At 38.0% G+C, this 25,355-nt stretch overlaps 1 protein-coding gene across 1 annotated transcript in view; it reads left to right on the top strand.

Annotated features, from left to right (window-relative positions):
* Positions 1-25,355, top strand: part of HS6ST3 (heparan sulfate 6-O-sulfotransferase 3) — a 737,965-nt gene that overhangs the window by 455,865 nt on the left and 256,745 nt on the right. The gene's annotated exons all lie outside the window — the stretch shown is intronic.

The raw sequence follows: 25,355 nt of genomic DNA on the forward strand, positions 1-25,355 counted from the left end.
TCACTTTCCCATCTTCTTTCACACCATATCCTTGTAAGAGCTCTGCTCATGTAAACTGGCTTATCCATTGTCACCCCAAACTGTCTTCTACTATCTCAACTTTGCCTGTTTTCCCATACTATTTCCTCTTCATTATTGCTTTCTGTATTAGTCAAGATTCTTCAGAGAAACAGTACTAATAGGAGCTATGGATTCAAGTGCACACGTATGAATGTATGAATCTATCTATCTATGTATCTGTCTACCTATGTATCTGTCTATCTATCTATCTATCTATCTATCTATCTATCTATCTATCTCTATCTATCATCTATCATCAAATAAAGAATTGGCTTGTGTGCAAAATCTGCAGAGCCAACCTCCTAGTTGAAGTCTGCAGGTCATGGACTGCTGTAGAACCAGAAACAGGCAATATTCTAGTTTGAAGGTCATCAGGTCAGACAGGAGAATTGTCCATTATTTGGGAGAGCATCAGCCTTTTGTTCTATGTAGGCTTTCAGCTCACCCACGTTAGGGAGGGCAATCTGCCTTACTCGGTCTATGGATTTAAATGCTAATATCATTCCAAAGGAAGTTTTCAGAATCATGTTTGACTAACTATCTGGACACTCCATGACCCAGTCAAATGGACACATACAATCATCCCTCACACTCTCCTTACAAACACTTGAAGCCAGTTATGGTTACTCCCCTAGAGACAAAGTTCTTCAACCTAAACCTCTCGGTCCTTCAGCCATTCTTCATACAGTGTAGTTTAAGGTACATTAGCACCCTTGTTGCCCTTTCTTCTCACCTCCTCACAGTTTTATCCCAAAGCAGGGTGCTGGTTTTACTCCTCCAGTTCTCCAAGACTAACCAGAGCTCCCTTGTTTTTTTAGTTTTATTCTTTTGAGGCACTCAATAAAAAAAGATTCCTGGATGTGTATGCAGAATAAAGAACTTCTGTAGCCTCTAGGACCCACCATTTATGTTTAGTGGAATGCAAGTGTTCATCTATTTGTGTTTTGCAAATAGATAGTTTATCAGACTGGGAAGAAATGGTGGCATGAGGTTTGGAGTTTTTGAAGCTGGCTTTATCAGAGAATAGTAGATTGGAATATTAAATCCTCATTAGGTCAAGGGACAGCTGTGGCTCTGATTTGATTCCAGGCTTGAATAGAAATTGTTAAATTGTTTTTCTAGAAGTAATCAAAAATACTAATATTTAAAATGAAAGCTCTTTGATTTTATAAAGTATAGTCAAAGGTTATCTGTCCTTTAATTAAATCATTGCAAAATATGAACTTCAGCCCAATAATAATTTTTCACTTAGATTACTTTCAGAGGCATTGTTTTTACTCAGGTAACAGTTTATGAGAAGGCCTGAGAACATCTGATTGTGTCTGTAGCACCTTCATAGCTGTGCCAATATGTTCATGGTCTTTCAGCTTGCTGTATTTCCATGCCTTGGTCCATTCTGTTTATTTAGCCTGGAACACCCTCTCATGCCTGCCCATTTGAGACACCCTCTTATTTACAGTGCTTCAGCTCAATGGTGTCTACTCTGAAAGGTCTTCTCTTACTTCAGCAGGCCAACTTCGGCATTCCTTCCTGGCAATGATGCACCATGTACATTTTTTTTTCATCTCACTTGTCACATTGTATGTTCTCTATTTCCACATCTGCCTTTCTGCAACAACAATGCCTTTAAAAGCATCACACATTAATACATACTTGTTACTGTTATGCTTCTCATATTAGCGATTCAATGGTGAGCATTATGGATGTGGTCTGTTAGCGTTTGGTTGTATGTCCCCTCCAAATTGCATGTCATGTGACCTTTAATGTTGCAGATGGGGCCTAGTGGGAGATGTTCGGGTCATGGAGGTGGATCCCTCATGAATGGTTTTGTGCTGTCCTCCTGGTGATGAGTGAGTTCTCACTCTATCAGTTCACGAGAGCTGGTTGTTTAAAAGAGCCTGGAACCCCCTTCCTTCTCTCTTGCTCCCTCTCTTGCCATGTGACATGCCTGATCCTCCTCCACCTTTCACCATCAGTAAGAGTTTCCTGAGGCCTCACCAGAGGCTGCGCAGATGCTGGTGCCATGTCTGTTCAGTCTGCAGAACTGTGAGCCAAATAAAGGTTTTTCCTTATAAATTACCCAGTCTTAGGCATTCCTTTATAGTAATGCAAAACAGACTAACACATGCTCCCAGCCTTGTGAACCTTCAAGCCTAATGTGGACCGAAGCCATGCCATCTTTGTCACCAGTACTTATTAGATCAACAAATAAAAATGGATTTCTGCAGTAGACTCCTTAAATATAGGGACAATATTTTATGTTGGTTTTTTTTTTTGGTTTTTGTTTGTATATTCAAAACTTGGCATAATTATGTGTTGAGTGAAGGGAGGAATGATTAATTTAAGTAATTTCATTGTTGACTTTCAGTTTTAGATGAGCAAGTAACTTTTCAGAAAAACCTCATTTAAATGTTTATGTTAATTTCTTTTCATAAATGCTGTTTTGAAGCTGATAATTTTAGGGGTAATGAAAATTCAAAAGTCAGGTCATCTCCCAGGGAGAGTGAGTAGGATGATATGACACTTTTACTAGCATGAGATATTTAGACAATTCTAATCATAGTTTCAGTAATTTATAAAATTATTAACATCAACTGTCAGTTATCTTTAGACTTCAAAGGTAGAATTTAACCTTTAACTCTGTCCAAATCTGTCATGTAAACAACCTAAATTAACTACCCTTTGAGATCAAAAATTAATATCTTACAAGGGTTTTCTCAGAGTATGCTAATTCTTTGAAGTTTCCTGAAAACCAAATTCAAATTCAAGACAATTAAATGTTAATAAATTTCTAGTGATCAGAGAGACAAATACAAGGAAGATTAATATTCTTTCTCCATGGTTTGGAGACAGGCTCTCAAAGTGATCAAATAAAATGTTACCTTTGAAAGTGACACCTTACGTCACAGTGCCTGGATGTCCTTCTATAGTTAAGGAACAGACAGAGTTTTTTCTTCTTTCTGAGCATTGAGATGGGTGCAAGGGTTGGTGAGTTCCCTTGAGGAGGTCATAGTAAGAATGAAAATGTATGTATTCATTCAGCAAGTTTTTATTGAGAAACTGTCATTGGCAGACATTGTATTCAACACTGGGATTATAGAGAAGAAAAGCATGGACCTTGTCCTGTGGAGCTTACTCTTGGGGGGCAGGGGGATAAAAACCACAAATACACAGAAAAATAAACACAAAGTAAGTAACAAATAAAGACACTGTCATTCAGAAATACTCCAGAGAGCACTGTATTTCACAATTCACATTTTGACCTAATTTTAGGAAGGGATTTAGCCAGAGCCTTGAGTTGGGGATTTAACTGTAAATGTTTACTCAGGATGCAAAGTTTGCACAGAGCCTCAGAACCACAGCCATCCTCGCCTACTGCTCAGCACACATCACCACCCCCCGGAGCACGCTTTCTCACTTGAGGAAATAAGGCTAATGTGGGAATCATTGCGCTCAGCTCTGTGCCAGCTCTGTATTGACCTTGTATGTTCAGCTCTGTAATTTTAAGACTTCATAAATATAAAAATACTTACTTTTTATCTTCAGTTTGGCTTTAATTTCTCTTCTCTGGGAGAACTGTAAACCTGCCAACTTTAAAGTTAGTTGATCTATTTATTCTGAGCTATAGGAATATAGAATAAGTCAGCTGTTATTTTTTTAAAAGTTAGAGCAATCTGAACTGATATCCTAGGGAAAAAGTTTATTGTGTGCATTAAAAATGGAATTTGGTTTATTTCCATGGTTTTGGAGCAATTCAGTGTACACGTATTTATTGCTTAGATGCATGCTATTACACCTATACAGAAGTACAGAGGCTTAGGATGATATTTTTAATGTCCTTGCTCTTAAAAATGTTTAAGTTTTCTGAAGCTCTTTTGTATTTTTCTGACAACAGCCTCATAGGATCACCTGAGGACAGGCCCATTGTCTTGCATCCTGATTAATAAGATCAACAGAGGGGTAGCTATGGACAGCAGCTGACCCCAACTACTCTGAAGGTGACACACTGTTTGTTCTGGGTGTTTCTGGGTTCTCTACAGCCGGCCTTTTGTAGATGGTCACCTCTGTGGTCAGAGCCAGGTCAGCTAGAGTGGAAGGGTCAGAGGGTAAGGGTTCGGGGTCCTAATTGAGACTTTCCCACCTGGGGGCTATGGGCACTGTGGATATCATCCTGCTGCCCACTCTTGATGCAAGTCTTGTGGGACTGCCAAAGCTGGACATCCAGGCCGGCAAGAGCTAGCACAGGGAGAGCTTCCTAGTAAGGAGTAATAGTGGTGGAGCTTGGCAGCAGTTTCACAGGAGGCAGGCATTTGGCATCAAGGGTTGCTTCAGCAGGTAGGGGACACCTAGCTTAGGTTCAAAGGTGAGAGTACATACTGGAGGAAGTATGAGGATGGTACTGAGAAGCACAAACCGAAATCCAGAGTTCTGAGGACAGGGGGAAGGGGATTACTAAGGCAGAACCTCAGCATAAAGCAAAGGAATCCAGCTACCAGAACTGGAGTGCAGGCAGAAGAAGAGAGAAGTCCAGTTATAATGACTGAAATTATAGCAAATGCCCTTGGAGTCTTACAGGGGTTTGAGTTGTTTACCTGCAGGGAGAGGAGTGAGGTAGGGGCAGAGAAAGGACACATCTGACCCTAAGGATCAGCAAGTCCTCCCTGGGGTGTGGGACCTTGGAGTGACTGGAGATAGTGTACCTGGTGAAGCTCGGTGTTTTTGAAGGAGTCTGTGTAATTCCCCACATGCACAGTGTGTTTCCTTATCTTTTCTCAGTTCTACATTGTGGTCCTTCTATTCCTGGCTTACAGCCCCTTCCTAGGGATTCAAATGCCCATTGCTCAATATTCAGCCTATGCTGACTGAGCACCTACTATGTGCTCATACGAGTTACAGTGTGCATTAAGTTACATTCTCTGAGGGCTCCAGTGGTCAATGAGTCAGAGTCCGCATCTTCAAGATGTGGACGCTATGGTGCTGAGGTATGAAAAGGATGTGAATAAGCCCAAGTCGAGATGCTAAGTGGTGGAGGGGATATGAGTGGTCCGGAAGACCACAGCTGTCTAGAGGCAGAAAGATAGGGCTCCAGGAGTGTTTATGGAAGGTTTCTTAGAGGAGCCCTTCCTTGAGTTGAACCTTGGAGATTGACTTTCAGTAGGTACAGAGCAAGGTATTAGGCGGAGGAAAGAGATAGGAAAGCATTCTCTTGGCATTTAGGACAAGGAGACAAGGTTGGAACTGAAATGTGGCGCTGCACAGATGTGCCCACATGTGGTAGAGCCTAAGTGTCAGATTAATTCCACTAAATTACGTTGAAGCTTCAGGTGGTAGTTCCAGAGCTTTCTTGAATATTTTATGCAAGACTAATACAATGAAGGAGGTGCTTAGTTTTACACAGGGTAAATTAAATGGGCACTTAAGGAAGAAAAGCATGTCAGAACACAGGCAATTGTGAGAGCATCATGAAGTGCTGTGAGGGTAACAACTTGATGAGGGAAAGAAAGGAATCAAAGATGGCTGCTGTTTTGAATCCAGCCGACTCAGAGACTACTGGTATGATAAATCACATTAGGGAAGTCTGTGTGTGCATGTGTGAGTGTGTGTGTGTGTGCGCGCACACGTGTGTGTGAGGTAATGAATGCAGAAGAGTGAAGTACAAATAGAAGGTTGATTAGGCAGCTAGCTAGAAATAGATGTGAACACGTTCAGGCAATTAGAATGTGGTGCCACAGCTCAGGGGATGTGCTAGGGACTGAGACAGAAGAGAGGTCAGAACCTTGGCTTTCATATTCATTGAAGGCACAAAAGGAAAACAAGGAGCAGGAGAGAGAAACAGAGACACAACCATTCAGAATAGATGACAGTCAGGAAAGCACGTTACCAAATCAAGAGGTGAGAGTTTCACGGAGAAGATATCTTATCTTGTTGCTGTATAATAATTAAAACTCATCTATCTATCTCTATGTAAAAATGGTATTATACATAGGACAGAAGTCACCAGTTAAGATGAATAAGAGTATCATATTTAATCAAGTGCATACATCCATTAATATCCATTTTCAGAATGTAAACAGCTTAAAATAAAAGCTGACAGAAGTCCCCTGTGTCTGCTATAACAAAACCAATGGTCACTGTATAAATAACTTTTTATTTTGCTTCTCTGCTGAAGAATCTGGGCACAATCTCCTTATCTGTGGACCATCGGGGTCAAAGAAGGAACGGGTAACATTGCACAAAATCCCATTTTCATCTGCCACTGAGCATCGGAGCTCCTCCTCTGTGTCAGCAGCCCACACCTTCCTCCAGGCATGGAGCGCAGGACCATAGTGCAGTCTCCTTTTTGTATTTCCCCTCATGAGCTTGGAAAAGACAATTTGGTACTTACTGTAGTGTGGGGATTGAAAATTTCTATATGGCCAGGTGCAGTGGCTCATGCCTATAGTCTCAGCACTTTGGGAGGCTGAAGCAGGTGGATCACTTGAGCTCAGGAGTTCAAGACCAACTCCTGAGCTCAAGTGATCTATGTCTCCACAAAACATAAAAAAATTAATCTAGGTGTGTGTTGTACATCTGTAGTTCCAGATACTTGGGAGGCTGAGGTGGGAGAATTGCTTGAGCCCAGGAAGTTGAGGCTGCAGTGAGCTGTGGTCATGCCACTGCACTCCAGTCTGGGTAACAGAGTGAGACCCTGTCTCAATACATACATACATACATATGTACATACATACACACATGCATACATACATACATACCTACATACACACGTGGTTCTATAATCTGCAGAGTAAAGTGGGATGCTGTATACTTGAAAATTGCTGAGAGTAGATTTTAAGTGTTCTCAACACAAAACATTGATAAGTAAGTGAGATAATGTGTATGTTAATTAGTGTGATTTAGCTATTTCACAATGTATACATTTTCAAAACATCATGTTGTACATTATAAATATATACATTTTTTATTTCTCTATTAACACGATACAAAGCATTAGACCTAATTATTCAGGACAAGTGGTCAAATGGTTCACAGTAGGGAATAGTGGGCTTTGTCCATATTTTCAAACAATCATTTGCCTTAAATTTCAAGTTAAATATGATATTTTTAAAGAACACCATAAGATTAAGATATGTAATGACACTAAAATTACAGCCTTATGGCAGAGCTTACTAAGGCTTAATGATGGAAAACCTACAGCTGCATTGTATTTGGTGTTATCAGGGCTTGTCTACAACATGCTCTTGGTGTTAGCAAATGTGGTTTATATTATGTATGAATTACTTGAGTATAGATGTAAATATCACTTCTATATTTAGACACTCATGTTGGGTTCTGCCTAGAGCTCTATGAACAACTTTGTTATTAGAAACTTTATGATCTGTAATTTGTAGACGTGTCAAAAAATATACCAAAATGAATTAATAAAGACACTTTAAACAGATGGTTCTTAAAAAAAAAAAAAAAACTTCTATATAGGATACAGTATACTGAACTGAAGCGAGATGTGGAAGACAATACATTCTTGTCTGAAAATCTTCGCAGATGTCAATGACAATAAATGCTAGCCAGAGACAATAAATTCTGGACTTTTTAGCAGGAAAATTGCTTGGAACAATTTATTTCCCCAGAATCTCAACCACCTTAAGTTAGCATCATAGATCACTGTATCTTGATCTCCTGTGCATATGAACTAAGGGGAAATGGAAAGTTTCAGGAAGAGTCTGAAGGTCAAGGTGGCCCTAAGCTTTAGCTTCTTGAATCTAAACCACTCTTACCACGGTGAAAATGAATTTTTGATCAACCCACTATTGACCATGTGTCCTTCCTAAGGCTACTTTTAAATTTGGAGAAAGGTACAGCATGGCTTTCCTTGGTGTTAGAATAGGAGGGGGCTGGTTGTTCATAAAATATTGGAATAGCTTTAGGTTTTCATGCTTCTGTATTTATGCAACTTAAAAGAAGAAACCCCGCTGGACTTGGAGGAAAGAGATTTAGGTTTTAGTGCTAGTTGTGTGGTACTAGCTAGTATATAACTAGGTCATTTACATTATGGTCCTTATATTTCTAACTTTAAAATAAAGTTATTTTTCAGCATAAGCAATATTTTATTTAGATTTTACACCCATTCTTAGAAACTCATTCTTGGAAATGGGTATCTAAACCAACACCTTTAAATTTGTTTGAAGCTTTGGCCAGAACTCATGATGTTTACATTTGTCAAGTGGAATTACCCCTTGACCATTAAAAAAGAAATCCTGTTTGGATGTACTTTTGAGCTGATTAGGAAAATTATTTGTTTTGAAAAGATGAATGCATTTTAATACTGGTTGATGAGGCTTGTTTGGACTATGCAATACAGTTGAGGCAGTTTTTATTCTGATTTTGATTCCCACTCTTTTGTGTGTATTCCCAACCATCCACTTCTATGAGAAGAGCAAACAATAGGAACTGTAGCCCAAGCACGGGTGAGTCATTACTCATAAGAATGACAGAAAAGCAGTTTCGAGTGCTACAAGTGACATTAATGCTATATAATCATGGCTCAGGATATTTCGGCTGCCCTCATTTTTGTCGGCAGTAGCAGCTACAGCAAAGTGCCATTGTTGGGTATGCTGCAAAGAGATGGCCCTCTATCTGATGTCAGTTCCAATTTTTTGAAACACTTAATCCACATGATTTATAGGCCATCTTTAAAGTTCAGATGTATTCACCAACTGTGAGCTTCTAAAAACAGCCAGTCTGGCTGTTCATAAGTAATATTTGCTACTGAAATCCAGATTCAACAGATGTGTATCAAGTACTGGATATTTTCACATGTATAGGCTCATTGTACCCTTGCAAGTACCTGTGAGGTGGGTCTCGTATCAATTTTCATAAATGAAGGTGTACTAACAAAGGTTAAATGTCTCATCTGAGCTCATACGACTAACAATGGCACAACCAGGTCTGAACTGTTACCAACAGGAGCTAGTGCTGAAGGGCTCCACCCCTTAGGTTCTGACACCTGTGCAGCCACTGATTGATGAGCTGAAATGGTGGTCTTACGAGTAAGGAGAGAAAAGAATATCCAAAGAAAAAATATGAAAGACCCCACACCAATGAGAAAACCCAGCCAACTCAGACCTTCCTGATCTTTCCATGAAAGGACAGTCCTCACATGCCCAAGGTTTGGACTGGATCGCTGGGAAAATTTGTGTCTTTCAGCCTCTCAACCTAAGTGATCCTTCAACAATCTTTGCAAATACATGAAGAATAAGGATATCTACATTGAGGTCTCATCATCCCAAGCGCTTAGTGAACTGCTGCATGGGGCTGGGTATGTCCGTGGTACCCTTGGGTAGTTTATGCCTTCAAGACAGACATCCTCCATCATGATAACAGTATTTTCAGTACCCACTCAATCTCTCTGCTGCCTTCGACTCCTAGCTTAGACCAGGAGCAGAATAAGAAGGGATAAGAGCATTGACTTTGGAGTCAGACAGTTAAGGTTGTCACTGACTGGCTGTGTTTTTAGGCAAGATAGTTAACCTCTCTGTCCCTCAATTTACTTTTCTGTAAAATGACAATAACAATAATAGCTATCTCACAGGGTTAGCAGGAGGGGTAAATAAGTATATAAATTGTCTATCTGCTTTGGGTTGTCCAGTTATCATCAATAGGCTGATAAGTGTGTATGTGTAGTTATCATTTTTTTCTTTAAATTCTTCTTTTTGATTCTCTTTAGCCTTTACCTACTTGCTTTTTTATCTCTAGCTTCTCCTCAATGCTCTTTAAATTCTTATTTTATAAAATAAGTGTGTCATCCAAACATACTTTTCCAACAACCCATTCTTTGGGGAAAAAAAGTACAGTTACAGCTTTAATTATCACCTAGGTTTTGATAATGCTCAAATTGAGATGCATTTTAAATAGGTGGCTTTTGAGAATGTACCATGTGCCAAGTTCTGGGAGAGTGTCTCTTACATGTATTTTATTGATTTCTCTCAAATGCAAGCATATACTATTATTTTGACATTAAAGAGGAGAAAGTGAAGTCTCAGAGAGATTTACTAACTTGCCCTAAGTCTCACAGCAGGTAGATAACAGTTATCACTGCTGGCTGCCTGCTGAGCTATAAGAGGATCATTTTTCACAAACCATTTACAGATTCATTTACAAGACATGTAATAATGTTCTGAAGAATTTGGGCAGTATGGCAAGTGTCGGGTAAGAGGAAACTTGTAACTCAAAAAAGATAATAGAGCTCAGGGTCAGTTGTAAGCCTTGTTGGAATTTTTTTTTGTTTTCTTTGTAGCAATTTAGGGTCCCTTGTCTCAGGCTAGTCACATAACCATTTCAAACCTCATTTTAAGAATGAGAATTGTAACGTCGATGTGAGCTTTTTAAAATAGTATGGATAAGAAAAGTGTTTGTAAATCTCCAGTCATTATAGAAATGTAAATTTTATCACTCTTATTATTTATTTTTTAAACTTATAGAATTCTACTTGTAATCTCACACACAGATTGGTGAATATTAATTAACTGTTGGACAAGATTCATTCTGAATGCCTGATATAATTTTGGCCAACAAAAGTTGTAGAATGGTGTGCTTTTTTTAAAAAAATCATATTTCGACTTCAGAAGGAAGCTCTGCTAGCATCAACTGAATTTTGGAGCCATTTTAACCAATTTTAAGTCAGAATCTATATAATCAATCAATCTATCTATCTATCTGTCTATCCATCCATCCATCTATTTATTTATTTATTGAGACAGAGTCTCATTCTGTCACCCAAGCTGGAGTGCAGTGGTGTGATCTCAGCTCACTGCAACCTCTGCCTCCCAAGTTCAGGTGATTCTCATGTGTCAGCCTCCCTGGTAGCTGGGACTATAGACACCCCCCACCACACCTGGATAATTTTTGCGTTTTTAGTAGAGATGAGATTTCACCATGTTGGCCAGACTGGTATCGAACTCCTGGCCTCAAGTGATCCGCCCACCTTGGCCTCCCAAAGTGCTAGGATTACATATGTGATCCACTATGCCCGGACAGTCAATTAAACTTTATTAGTCAATAAAGCTACATATCATCCTAATCTCTCTCTTTCCCAGCCTAGTTTATTCCACTGATATCTAGCTGGTATTTGGAGATTCCATTCTAATGAAGCTAAAACACGTGAAGGTATGTGTAGATTATATCTTTGGTTCATTTAATGGGCTAGGAAAAAGGGGTGTAGCTGTCTCTTTAATCAAGCAGACCTCAGGCTGTTTCAATGAGAATAACCCAGGTGCTGATCACCTTAATGACAACACTATTTTAAAAAGCATTTTAAACACATTATACTGTAGATTATTCTTTTTTTTTTTTTTTCCTTAATGGAGCTGTCCTTGAAGGACCATTATGCCATTCCTTTCAGATGTTTAATAAAGCAAAAGATTATAATGATCATGCTTGAGAATAGGTTTTGTGCAGCTGGGAATTGCAATATAGCAATCTTTGATCAAATCATCAAGATGCTAAAATGTATTTTTAGTGGAGTGGTGATGGGGGCTTTATTAAATTGGTTTAATCAGTATTACCTATGACCATTCATACAATTATATTTTTAATTATTATCATCCTAATCAAAACACATGTATTTATGGCTCCTTTGTGCATATTCCTAATTTGAGATCTATGAGAATTTCATCTCAGGCCATCTACAGGCTTATAGTCGGCAACAACCCTGAAGCTATGTAAGCAACTAAATAAAGTATGGGTATGTTATTCATTGTAGAAAATGCTAGTGTGGGGCTTTGCGTGTGGGCCCCCTGAATGTGCTTGTTTCGGTTCAGAGATGTACATTGTGTTTATTAGTGGCCATGTGTTAGACATGTAGCTCAATTACCTATGATAATAATATTATCTTATAAGAATTAAATGAGAGATAGTTTATTATATGTAAACTCTTAGTATCAAGCTTTTAGCAAGTGTTCAGTAAATAGTAGCTCTTTAAAAATAATACACTATGTCTCACAATAAGAGGAGCCATGTATGACAAACCCATAGCCAACATTATACTGAACAGGGAAAAACTGGAAGCATTCCCCTTGAGAACTGGAACATTACAAGGATGCCCACTCTCACCGTTCCTATTCAACGCAGTACTGTAAGTTCTTGCCAGAGCAATCAGGCAAGATAAAGAAGTAAAAATGGATCCAAATAGGAAAAGAAGAAGTCAAACTATCTCTTTTCACTGATGATATGATTCTATACATAGAAAACCCTGAAGAATCTGCCAAAGGCTCCTGGAACTGATAAACAATTTCAGTAAAGTTTCAGGATACAAAATCAATGTACAAAAAAATCAGTAGCATTACTATACACCAATAATGAACCAAGCTAAGAGCCAAATCAAGAATGCAATGCCATTTACAATAGCTGCAAAATATAGGAATACCTAGGAATACATCTAACCAAGGAGGTGAAAGATTTCTACAAGATCTCTACATGGAGAATTACCAAACACTGATGAAAGAAATCATAGATGCCCCAAACAAATGAGAAAACATTTCATGTCATGGATTGGAAGAACCAGTAATATTATCAAAATGGCTATACTGTCCAAAACAATCTACAGATTCAACACTATTTCTATCAAGCTACCCATGCCGTTTTTCACAGAACTAGAAAAAAACTATTCTAAATTCGTATAGAACCCAACAAGAGTGAAGCAATCTTAAGCAAAAAAACAAAGCCAGAGGCATCACATTACCTGACATCAAACTATGCCATAAGGCTACAGTAAGCAAAACAGCATGGTACTGGTATAAAAACAGACATATATACCAGTGGAACAGAATAGAGAACCTAGAAATAAAGCTACACACCCACAGCCGTCTGATCTTCGATAAAGTCAACAAAACAAGCAATGGAGAAAGAACTTTCTATTGAATAAATGATGCTGAGATAGCTGGCTAGGCATATGCAGAAGAATGAAACTGAACCCCTGCCTATCACAGTATACAAAACTTAACTCAAGATGGAGTAAATATTTAAATGTCAGACCTCAAGCTCTAAGAATCCTAGAAGAAAGCCTAGGAAACACCATTCTGGAAATGGATCTTGGGAGTAATTTATGACTAAGTCCTCAAGAGCAATTTCAATAAAAACAAAAAATGACAAGTGGGGTGTAATTAAACTAAAGAGCTTCTGCACAGCAAAAGAAATTATCAACAGAGTAAACAGGCACCCTATAGAATGGGGAAAAAAACATTGACAAACTATGCATCTGTCAAAGTCTAATATTCAAAAACTATAAGGAATTTAAACAAGCAAAAAACAAATTACCTCATTAAAAAATGAGCAAAAGACATGAACAGACACTTCTCAAAAGAAGACATACAAGCAGCTAGCAAACATATGAAAAAATGCTCATCATCACTAATCATCAGATAAATGCAAGTTAAAACCACAATGAGATACCATCTCCCATTAGTCAGAATGTCTGTTACTAAAAAGTCAAAAGATAACAGATGCTTACAAGGCTGTGGAGAAAAGAGAATACTTATATAGTGTTGGTGGAAATGTAAATTAGTTCAGTCACTGTGAAAAACAGTTTAGAGACTTGTCAAATAAATTTAAACGGAGCTACCATTTGACCCAGCAATCCCATTGCTGGGTATATATCCAAAAGAAAAGAAGTCATTCTGCCAAAAAGACATATGCGTGAGTATGTGCATCGGAGCATTATTCACAATAGCAAAGACATGGAATCAACTGAGGTGCCCCTCAATGGTGGATAGATAAACAAAATGTGGTACATATACAACATGGGATGCTACACAGCCAAAAAGGAATGAAATCATGTTCTTTGCCACAACATGGATGCAGCTGGTGGCCATTATCCTAAGCAAATTAACACAGAATCAGAAAACCAAATACGTCATGTTCTTACTTATAAGTGGGAGCTAAACAATACGTAGTCATGCCATAAAGATGGCAACAATAGACACTAAAGACTACTTGGGGGAGAAGGGGGACAAGTGTTGAAAAACTATTGGGTACTATGCTCAGTACCTGGGTGACAGGATCATTCATACCCCAAACCTCAGCATCACGCAGTATACCCACATAACAAACCTGCACATATAACCCCAGAAACCAAAATAAAAGTTGAAAAAATAATAATATGCCGAGCATCAGAGACAATATTAATAATAATTAATAATTTTAAACTGTTTATCACATTGCTCTTCACCGTTCAGATGTTTAAAATCTAGAGCCAAAGGACTGACAAAGCAAGTTGGGTCTTTTTTTTTTCAGAATCATAACATTAAAAAAAAAAGTTCTAGCAACTGAGTTCCGGTAAAATAATCAACTGTGTTTCATCACGTACATGCAACGTGCAGGAGGAAGGTTTGCCTGGGATCGGCGTCTGTCACCCAGAAGTCAGGATCTAGGAGCCCTCTGTGGAACAGTCAGGGATGTTAGAGCTCTGAAAGCGTCTCTGGAAGAGGTGCTTGCTTTGTGGCTCTTAGAAGGTCAGGACAGGAGAGAAAGAAAGCAGCAAATGCTGAGATGAGGGATCCAGATGGAAACTGTCAGGTTTCTGAGGGCTGGCTAAGAAAGAGAAGGCTGCTCCCTGAAAGTAGGCCTACGCTGAGCAATGGAGCCAGTCAGCAGAAATAGGAAAAAAAAAAAAAAGTCCAAGGCTGGAAAGCCAGTTAGCAATTCAACTTACACCGTATTTTCTTTTGACCCCAAGTTAATTTTTCTAATAAATCAAACCTTCTAATCCTCTTACATAGATATTTTAATAAAAAGAATCCATGGCATAGGTTGGCTGTGGCTTAGGCAAGGCTGGATTTCCATCACATTGTCTCAGACCCTATTCCTGGTTAAATGGTGAACCTATTACACTTCAGTATGTCATATCATAAAGGAGAGAAATAAACTTAAAAAGAAATCAAACCCCAGGTATCATAAATGGTAACAGAGTAAATTGAACCCCAAGTTTCATAGGTGGTAACAGAGTAGCAGGATTTGTTTTTCTTTGACAGTTATTATTTTTTGGTCTCTGCTCCTTTAGAATGAAGACTCATTTGTCTTTTATTTCTAAAAGTTGAGAAAGCTGCTCTATCTTTAGATATTTACTTTTATGCTTGAAAAAGTCTTGCAGCAGTGGAAGATCAACATTTCAAGTTACTGTGAGGAAAAATCCCAAGTATATAAGAAAGAGAAAGAAAAGGCTGGCCACAGTGGGGCAGGCCTTACTGGCAAAAGCTGTAATGGGTGACACAGGGAGCCTGGGATTGTCCTGCAGAATCATGTCACTCTATAAGGTTAAGTGACTTGCTAATGGCCATGTTGTGGAAGGCATGCCTGATGCCAAAATTCGTCACCTTTCTTGATGATATAATCTCTATGTTGATAGGTTTTTGGAAGACAAATGAGCCAAATCAACCTGTCATGTACACCTTCTTACCCACTTTCATCTTACTGTCTTAGCACCAAGCCTGAGGCTCATGCCATATGGATCCGGTCAGCCTGTCTGCAAATACCTTCTAGACTTTTCTCCCGCTTCTATTTGTTGCCTTGCAGATAACAGGAAATGATATAATTGGTCACAGCCCCTTCAGGTATAAATGATAATGATACATATCTACTTTATGACCTTACTCATTTTTCAGTCACCCTAAATAAGACAAATAAATTACTTGTTCCTTGCAATTGAAAATGAAGTAACAAGTTCAGCAAGTGGTGCCAGCTGCATTTTGAAAGTTTCCATAGAGCATGAGTAATTAGGCAATTTAGCACAGTACTTCTGGCTGATGCATTTTGTAGAACTTTTCTTCTACCTATTCAGGAACTCTTTGCTTGGGAACAACCCAGACTGCATGCAGTTATGTGTTTTTAAGTGGAGATAGCACATACTTGCAACTCTTTTGTCTTATAAAATTACTTGACACTATTTTTTCCCCTTTGTGGTGATCTGCTATAATCTGTCTTGGAAAGTACTTTTAAAATACCAAAGATGAAGTTCTATTTCCTTCACAGATCATTGGGTGCTTTGCCTTAGCACCTTGCATAATGAATGTCTCATTGGCACACTGCTTAAGCATCATTTAGTCACAAAACCTGAAGAAATTCCCTATTTGACTAGGAGTGACTCCTAAAACCATAGCAATATATACATGAAAATACAAAGAAAAAAAAGCACAAGGTCATATAAGAATGAATGTGGGATCCTTTCTCCATGAAATGACCTGGGCAAATCTAAAACAAAGAGCTCCTTAATTAGATTAGCAGAAATGGCACATGATCTAACTACACTTGTTCTTCCCTCATCTCTAGTTTTACACAAGATATTCCTCATGACCCTAAATAAGTACACAATTGACCACTGGAGTAGTCCTCAAATAGAGGAATACTGGAATAAACAGAAAACCCAAGTGATTTAAAACACTCATAGTAACCAAATTTCCTACTAAATCCATGAGACGGTATCTATTTTCCATGTGCGTTTGCAGAATAAAAGCATTCTCTTTCACCTGTGTCTGTGATGGGAGAAGAAATTAGAAGTGCTATGGCAGGTGGAATGCTTGAGGAACAAGATCAGAGACCATGGTGACATTACAGCTGCAGCTACAGTACATAAACTTGCGTGTGTGAGAGTGAGGAAGATCTCAAACATGGAGAGCTCAGGACTTCTGCTTGACATAGTGAATTGGCCACACACATTTATCTCTCTCCCCTTCTAAAACCTTCTCAAATGAGAGTAAAGGAATTAATGGGGCATTAACCCACAGGAACCTAGATAACAGGAGAGGAGGCAATAGCTGAGAAGACACTTGAACAAACTTTGGAAGAAATTGAGTGGAGAAGTGGTAGTTAATTTAGCAGAAAAGTACATATTTAAACTTATATAAAGTAACAGAAGGGGATACTAACGAGGAGTGATCCAGTTTGCCCCACAGACTTGCTTGAAATGTTCACCATTTAGATCCTCAGATCCCAAAAAAGGTAGGGTAAAGGACAGGACAGGTATCCCAAGTGCCCTTCCTCACCCATAGCAACCATGTTAGTATCATTTTCCCACTCCATGGCAGTGACTGGAAATGGTATATTCTCTGAAAAGTTTGAAACCAAGAGGCCCCAGTTTAAAGGATACTAAATGCAGAAGGTGGCATGGGAGAGATGACACTAAAAGGGGATATAAATGAACCTTTAAAATCTGAATTAAAGGACCTCAGCTCTTAGTATACCAGAGACCAGGTGTGTTTACTATTCAGGAGCTCAGAGAAACAAATTCAGTGGCTCCAAAAGAGAGACTTAAAGGTTCTAAAATCTGTGGGTATCCTAAAGAAAAGCCTGGCTTACAGTCTGATCACTTCAAGTTCAGCAGTCAACAAGCCCTGTCAATGTACAGAATAAACTTCCCCTCACCACCCCAGAAGACTTTCTTAAGCCTCAGCCTTAAATGCGAATTCACAGACAAGGATTATCAGACATCTAAAAAGAGCATCCTCCATGAAATAATGAAAACAAATCAGAAAATATAAATGCAGAGGAAACAGAGACATAATCAGGCATATTCATGCATATAATAAGTATTCTCATAGCGTAAAGCATTGTATCTCTGAAGTAAGAACTGGATGCTGTAAAAAAGAACAGTCGAGAAAAAAGAAAGAATTCTTTGGATTTAAATATATGGTACTTGAAAAAAAGGTTTCAATGGAATGAGAGAGAAAATTAAAGAAATTTCCCAGCAAAAAGACAAAGGGTAATAGAAGGACAAAATTAGTAATATTAGAGAATCAATACAGAAAGCTAGCGTTCAGTTGATAAGAATTGCAGAGAATAGAGAGACTGAAAGATAATGATCAGATAAACGGATACTTTTTTTTTAGAACTGAAGGAATGCACCTCCTTTGAAAAGACTATGAATGAAAACCTTACAGAATGAGGTAACATTACTTTCAATTTAGAATTCTTTCAGCTTCTCTTTTTCTGGGAAAAAAGACCCAGAAAAGCTCTTTTTCAAGCAAAAGAGTAAACATAAGACATTTTGTTCAGGACTCAAATATTTGACTCTAGTAAACAGTCTTTAAAAAAGGCTATTAAAGGATATTCTTCAGTAAATGAGGTTATTCTTGAAAGAGGAATTATAAAACCGAAGAAAAGACCCAACACAGGGAAAGGGCAATGGGAAGTCCCAATGAGACAACTGTGTAATCTATTAACTCTTGTAAGAGAAAAAGTTGAACCAAAAAACTAAACATAATTATAGGATAGTACTTAGCTGTGGTGTAAACAATAGTCATAATAATGTAAACACTGCTCACTGACCTAAGCCAAATTTATGACAAACCATATTGAGAAATGGGGAGGGAAGGAAAGTGTTGTCACTGAGTTAAAGGCTCAACCCCACGCATGTCAAAAACTGATCAATTAAAAAATAACATTATAAACATATCATTTGGAAATATAGGGACTAATAACAGAAGAAATAACTCTTAAATATATCCAATTTTTCCTCGGGAATTAAGGGTTTCCGGAAAAAACAGGAATTTCTCTTCAAAGGGCTCTCTAATTTTACAAACAAAAATAACTATGTTCCATAAGCAAAAACTTGGAAAGACTGAAAAAATGTACATAGAGTTTATTAGAGGTATAGATAGATGGATATGTCTTATTAATGATACCATTGTTTAGTATCGCTTTCCATTTTCCCTTTTTTCTTTTACTGCTTCTTTCATCTTCTCTCTTCTTTTTTTCTTCTCTTTTTTCTTCACCTACAGTTCTTCCTTCTCCCCATACCCACAAGTCTTAAATTAAAAATCCCACTAAGTACTGAGCAAAAATTGTTTTTCAGATTTACTTTTTAAAAACCCACTCATAATCACATCCCTGTAACATTCCAGAGCTTTAAGCATAAATAGAAAATAATGATTTGCCAGAGAGGGGGTGGTTGAGGTGGGAGGAGACCACTTTTTTGAAGGTATGCAAACTTGATTGGCATCAGACTTCCCATCAGCAACATTGGATACAAAAATAACATGAAAATATATGAGGGGAAGTAACTTTGAACTAAAAATTCTATATGCATCACTCTATTATATAACGAGTAATGATAAAATACAGGCATTTCTAGGTATTGGAGGATCAGAAAATTTTTTACCCACACATCCTCTTTCAAAGAAGAGTCATCTTAAGACAAAAACACAAATCATTAGGGGAAAGATTATTAACAAATATGACTCCATAAAAATAAAAAACGTGATAAAACTCACTAAAAATAAAGCTGGAAGAATATATTTGGGACATGTTTCATGAATACATACATATATCTAACATGTATGAAACACTTATAGAGTCAATATGAAATAGAAAATATCCCAACAGAAAAATGAACAATCAGAACAAATGAGCATTTTTTTCCAAAGTAGAAAGGCTTATCATGGCCTACAAACAGATAAGAAATTGTCAGAGCTTAATCTAATTGAGAGTCAGGGAAGCACATAAGAAAATATGGGATGCCATTTCTCACCCACCAGATTGGTGAAAGTTAGAATTTCTTATATCGTGTAATTATGGGCATATAGTGCAACAAGAACTTTCATATACAGCTGCTGGGAATTTGTATAGCCATTTTGGAAGGTAATTTGGCAGCATTTATGAAAATGAAAAATGTGCAGTCTTATGACCTCAGAGTTCCACTACCAGGTTCCAACACAAACTGCTACCCATAAGCTCAGTAGGGACGTACATGGGTATTCCTTACAGCATTGTTAGAAGTATGAAAGAGAGTGACGTGGTTAGATACTCTGTGATATATTCACACTTCAGTGTATTCAGGAAATACCATCATTTGGCTCTCTGAATCTTTTTTTGAGACGGAGTCTTGCTCTGTCACCCAGGCTGCAGTGCAATGGCACGATCTCGGCTCACTGCAACCTCTGCGTCTTGGGTTCAAGCGATTCTCCTACCTCAGCCTCCTGAATAGCTGGGATTACAGGCATGCACCACCACGGCTGGCTTATTTTTGTATTTTTAGTAGAGACAGGATTTCACCATGTTGGTCAGGCTGGTCTTGAACTCCTGACCTCATGATCTGCCCGCCTCAGCCTCCCAAAGTGCTGGGATTACAGGTGTGAGCCACTGCACCCGGCTGGCTCTCTGAATCTTTACATTCAAGTGCCTATATATTATTATTTCAATTTCATCACATATTTCATGTTCAGACCATAAAGAACATAATGAAATATTTATCATTTAGAAAACAGGTCATATCTGAGAACACAGGGTTTGGGAATGGATTATACATACTATATGCCACATATTTTAATCTATAGTAGCTATGGTCATGTTTTGATGGTATACTCTGTCCTGCTGAAAATTTGATTCTGGATATCTCAAGTAACAATTGGTTGCGATCTTAAGTGAATTCCGCATTGCTGAGCTTTAATTACTTCAAGAATAAGCTAAGTGTGGCCTGTGATGATAAATTCTTTTCCAAAATCATCTGTGAGTGTGGAACTTATGCACATGGCATTTTTTTCTGTTGCGTAAGTGGGAATGAGGTAACACTATCTAACCATATCTGAGATTCAGCTAGGACTTGGTTATCTTCATGGAAAGAATGTTTCTGTGTTGCTTTATGGCTTTAAAACTGATATACTTTATTTTCTGAACTAATCATGATCTCATAGTGAAAACTGAATGCATTTTACTTTATTCTTCTTTTCATTGTGTCACTAAGAGTTCCTGGCATCATACTGGACTCCTACTAGATGTTGAATGGCTACTTGCCAAATTACCCTGATAATGTGACAGAAAGAAGTTACTGGCCTGAGCTCTTGGCTGTTAACTTCAAGTAGAATGACACCTTCACAGGAAATGTGACACTGTGGGTCTGGTCTTGATATTCTCCATTGTATCCTTGGAATTAGGCCAGCCACCTTGCCGTAAGTCTGAAAAGGAGACTGATGCCAAAGATAGCAGAGCAGAGAGATGGAAAGATCCCGGGTCCTTAGTGCTATCATTGATCCAGCCCTCAGCCCATGCATTCTCTCTGTATCCTATTATATGGGAAAATACTTTCCCATGAGGTTAGACTTTCTATTACTTGAGGCTGGAAGGATAACAACTGGTGAAAATGTAAAACAAACAAACAAAAAAAAATGACTTGCAGCTATTAAATATGTTAAAAATTGAAAATCTTTTATTTTTTCATAACACCCACATTTTCCTCTGAGTAAGTGGTAAGATCTGGTAACACAAATAAAATAAACGTTAGAAATAGAAATGGTCGAATACTCAAGTTGAAAGGAAATAAAGACCAATTTGTCTAGCCCATTTATTTAAATAGGGAATGTGGGGTGCAGAGAAATGTAAACCCTGCTCAGGGTCACTCAGCAAGTTTGGGGCATTTCAGGGTTAGATCTCATGACTGTGTTGGCCACTTCGTACTGTCTCTCTACGGGGTTGTCAAAAAGAGTATTCAATGGAAAGAGGAGACTGAGACCTCAAACAGCTACCATTTCTGTGTGTTCTTCAATGCCTGCTCACCTAAAACTTCACAGGATCCTTTAAAACTGCATCATTAACTTGAAGGGATGTATAAAACTGAGGCATTATTATTTTATATTTCATTTTATAGGAATATACAATGTCAACACTTCCAGTGTTGTTTATAAATAATTAATAATTATAGACACATTAGGGAGTTGAGGATTTTTTAAGCGATAAATGTGTCTGGTTTGGTTTATATCCTTTCTGATTAATGCGCAACCTATCATACTTGTTCATTTCATCCTGATTTAATTGTGAAATGTTATAGTCTTAATTTGGGGCCTATATTTTTATACCATACAGTTTCTTTGCTCATACCTCTTTGCCAACTTAATGTTTAATATCATTTGTATTCCCACACCTCTGAATATTAAGCCACAGAAAGGTTTTTCAGTAATATAAATTACAGTTTCCATCAGAAGTGCTGGTGGAATTAATATCCCAGATTAATGTGACATTGAAATCTAAGTGTGTTGCACATTAAAAGGATAAACAAAGCTGCAGGCACTCCGGTTTGCAGCCTAAATTACAGGTCAGGGAGAGACTTTGGGTCTACACATGATGTTAAAAGAGTTTTCATCATACACAAATCTATGCACCCCTTGCCTCCTGGCTGTCCATTGGCCACTCCCACTGTGGTTCATTCTAGAAGCATTTATAGAACATCTACTTTATACCCAACAGGAGGCAAGATGTGGAAAGCATGTTGGCAGGGGTAAAAAGTAAAGTATAGGTGACCGAAGAGTAGAAGAAATATGACAAGGAATAACACAGTGACTCTGCCCATGAGGAATGTATAGTCTAATGCGTGAGCTGGCTAGTCAAGTAATTATGACACATTATGATAAGTACTATAGTAATGGTTTGACCAAAGTAGTATTGAATATAGAGGAGGGTATGGTTGCTTGAGGCTTCTCTGAGGATGTAACGTATAAGCTGGATCTTTAAATATGAGCAAAATTCTGTGTGTGAATGAGAGAAGGAAGGATGGGAGTGTTTGGGGCCAGAAAAGATTATTCATAGTAGTAATAAAGTTAAGAAAGTTATTGGTGAAGCATCTGTGAGAATGTAGTTCAGGAGGTCTAGGCTAGAGATGTGTATGGTGAGAAATTAAGCTGAAAAATCTAGATGATAAAAGACCAATGGAACAATTCAAGGAATGTTCACTTAATCTATTCACAGCATGATTTACAGTTCCAGGCTTCTTTCTTCCTCTCCAGGCATGTTGGTCAACTCTGCTTGTTGATCAGTTATTAGTTGGTCTGTTCATCGTAATCTGCTATGGCCAGACCATCATGCATGTGCGTGCAAATCAGTGGAACAGGTTGGCCTTTCGTTGTATAGAAAGGATAAAAGGCTACGTTTTGCTGCTAGGTAACTTCAAAGTGAGCCCTATTTAAGATTGCATCTATGTCAATATAAATAAGGTCAGTAATAAACTTAATATCAGCAAGCAAACAGGAATAAAATAAGGTGAAATGGACTCTATTCTTGAGCAATAAATGCATGTTTACCGGTGTCAGGTTCCTCTTTATTAATAAGTTAACAGCATAAAGACTTTTCCTTATCATGCATATGTTTCTCTGTAACAAATTAATCTCCAAGATTCTTTTGGAGTCTCTGCTATCCTTGCCAAAGCTGGTCTTGCAGTAATTGTTGCTTGAGAAGAGAAGATTACCCTTGAGTCTAGGTCTTAGTCATGTTAATTGTAGATAAAGAGCTATCATTTTTCCTTGACATTAGAATGGCTTAGGGATATTTGACACAGTTTCCTTTACAAATTAAACCTAGTGTTTGGGAAAAGGAGTCAAAGATAGTTTGTATATTTATGCCTACCTCATAACAACAAGGATTCACATGTACTGATCCATGAAATGCTGAAAACACCACCCTGAAGGGCAATCCAGAGTCCCTGAAATCCAGCAAGTTTAAGTCCTCATTGCACATACGTGTACCATGCACAATGTACTTTAAGGTCAGAGTACTCAAAGTCATAGAAATAGAGACCTTGGGAATGCAAAATGACATTAGAGCTCATCTAGCCTAAGCCAGAAACTGTGCTCCATCCTAGCAAGCCTTGTAGAGGAATGGAAGGGTACAAAGCAGAGAATCAGAAAACCTGGGTTCTAGGCTTGAGAATTTAATTTCTGCTATTAATAGATCTTGGGCATGTCCCTTAACCTCTATTTGTCCTCACCGCACAGAGGTATGTTGGGACACAAACTAGAAAATACTTATGGACTCTCTATGAGTAGTGAAAATGAATTATTATTACTATCATTATCACTGCTTATAGTGGGAAGAGCATTATTGCTATGAGACTTTCTGATCATTTAAGTAGAACTAGACTATATTTTACCTCTCTACTCTCTGTAGAGAAAAGTTTGGCATGCCAAGTTTGAAATAAATGAGATTCAATAGCACATTTTTAATGTGCTAAAATATTTTCAAATGCTTTCCAGTGCCATTTGCATGTAAACAATTTGCTAATTACAGATAAATTATTCAGTTATTAAAATAGGCCCTACAGTATATATATATATATATCTGGCAGTATTTTAGTGGTTGCTTTTTCTTATTTTACTTCAAAATAATTGATTTGTATTTCTTCAAAAGTATTTTATTGTAGACTTTTTTTTTTTTTTTGCCAATTGACTTGTCCTCACTTCATACTCCATTCCTCCTGAATATTCTGAATCAATAAATCTTTAATGAATTAGTTCATCTAATGCTTGAAACAACTTTTAACTCTAAAGCCTGAACTGTTGGTGCTGCCTGGGTCTCTGCCTGCAATGAGCCATTGCATTCAAGACACAAGGGCAATATTCTAACACAGTGACTGTTCATCTTCCAAGATGCATATTGGAAAAATGTCCCAGTGAACTATAGCTTATCCATTCTAATTGCAAGAGGCAATGATAGGCACATTGTATAACACTGAATAATCCCCAAATCATTCATGTATATCAGACTTCAGAGTCTGGTGTTTGCATTTATATTTCATATGATAGTTATCCTATTCAATGAACAATTCATTTTCAATGTTACAATGAATCCTCACCCTAACTCAAGGACATGGTGCAGAGAAAAGAACCTAGACTTAGTCAATTCGAATCCCAATTCTACTAATGATTAGGTGTGTAACATTGAGCAAGCTGCCTCACCTCTCCAGACCTACTTTGCTGGTAGACATTAAGATCAGGTTAAAAATTAGAATGTCTTAGAGTTCTTTTCTTATTTCTATTTCCTGCGCAATATCTCCCTGTCTACTCTTAATGAAAATAGTGTTTTATATTCCTGACCAAAGTACCTTTTATTTTTTCTTTTAACTTTTATTTTAGGTTAAGAGGTACATATGCCTTTTTATGCTCTCTCAAAACTTTTGGACCTGTGGGCCTACTTTTCTCAGGAGCCCACAGCCAGATGCATGGCTCCAATGAAGCAGGAAGCAGAGGCAGAGCACGAGAGGTCCTGCCCCTGCAAGAGCATCTGGGCCAAGAGAAAAGATACAGGAAGAAGGAATAGAACTGGAAGGAAGAAGTCTCATTTCAGAAACAAAATAGCTCCCCTCCTCTGTTGTAGCTGTTCCTCTGGCAATACAAACTTTCTGATTTCAGGGTCTGCAGCATTCTAGAACTCGAGCACCCAATCAGGACAGGAAAAATATATCATGTTCCTCCACTGGACCCCCAGTTGACAGCAGGCTGTTGTGGGAGCGAGAAGCCCAAATTATCTGGAAGTGAAACACACAGTCACGAGAA

Source organism: Chlorocebus sabaeus, chromosome 3 (genome assembly GCF_047675955.1).
Source record: "Chlorocebus sabaeus isolate Y175 chromosome 3, mChlSab1.0.hap1, whole genome shotgun sequence".
NCBI classification, from domain to species: domain Eukaryota; kingdom Metazoa; phylum Chordata; class Mammalia; order Primates; family Cercopithecidae; genus Chlorocebus; species Chlorocebus sabaeus.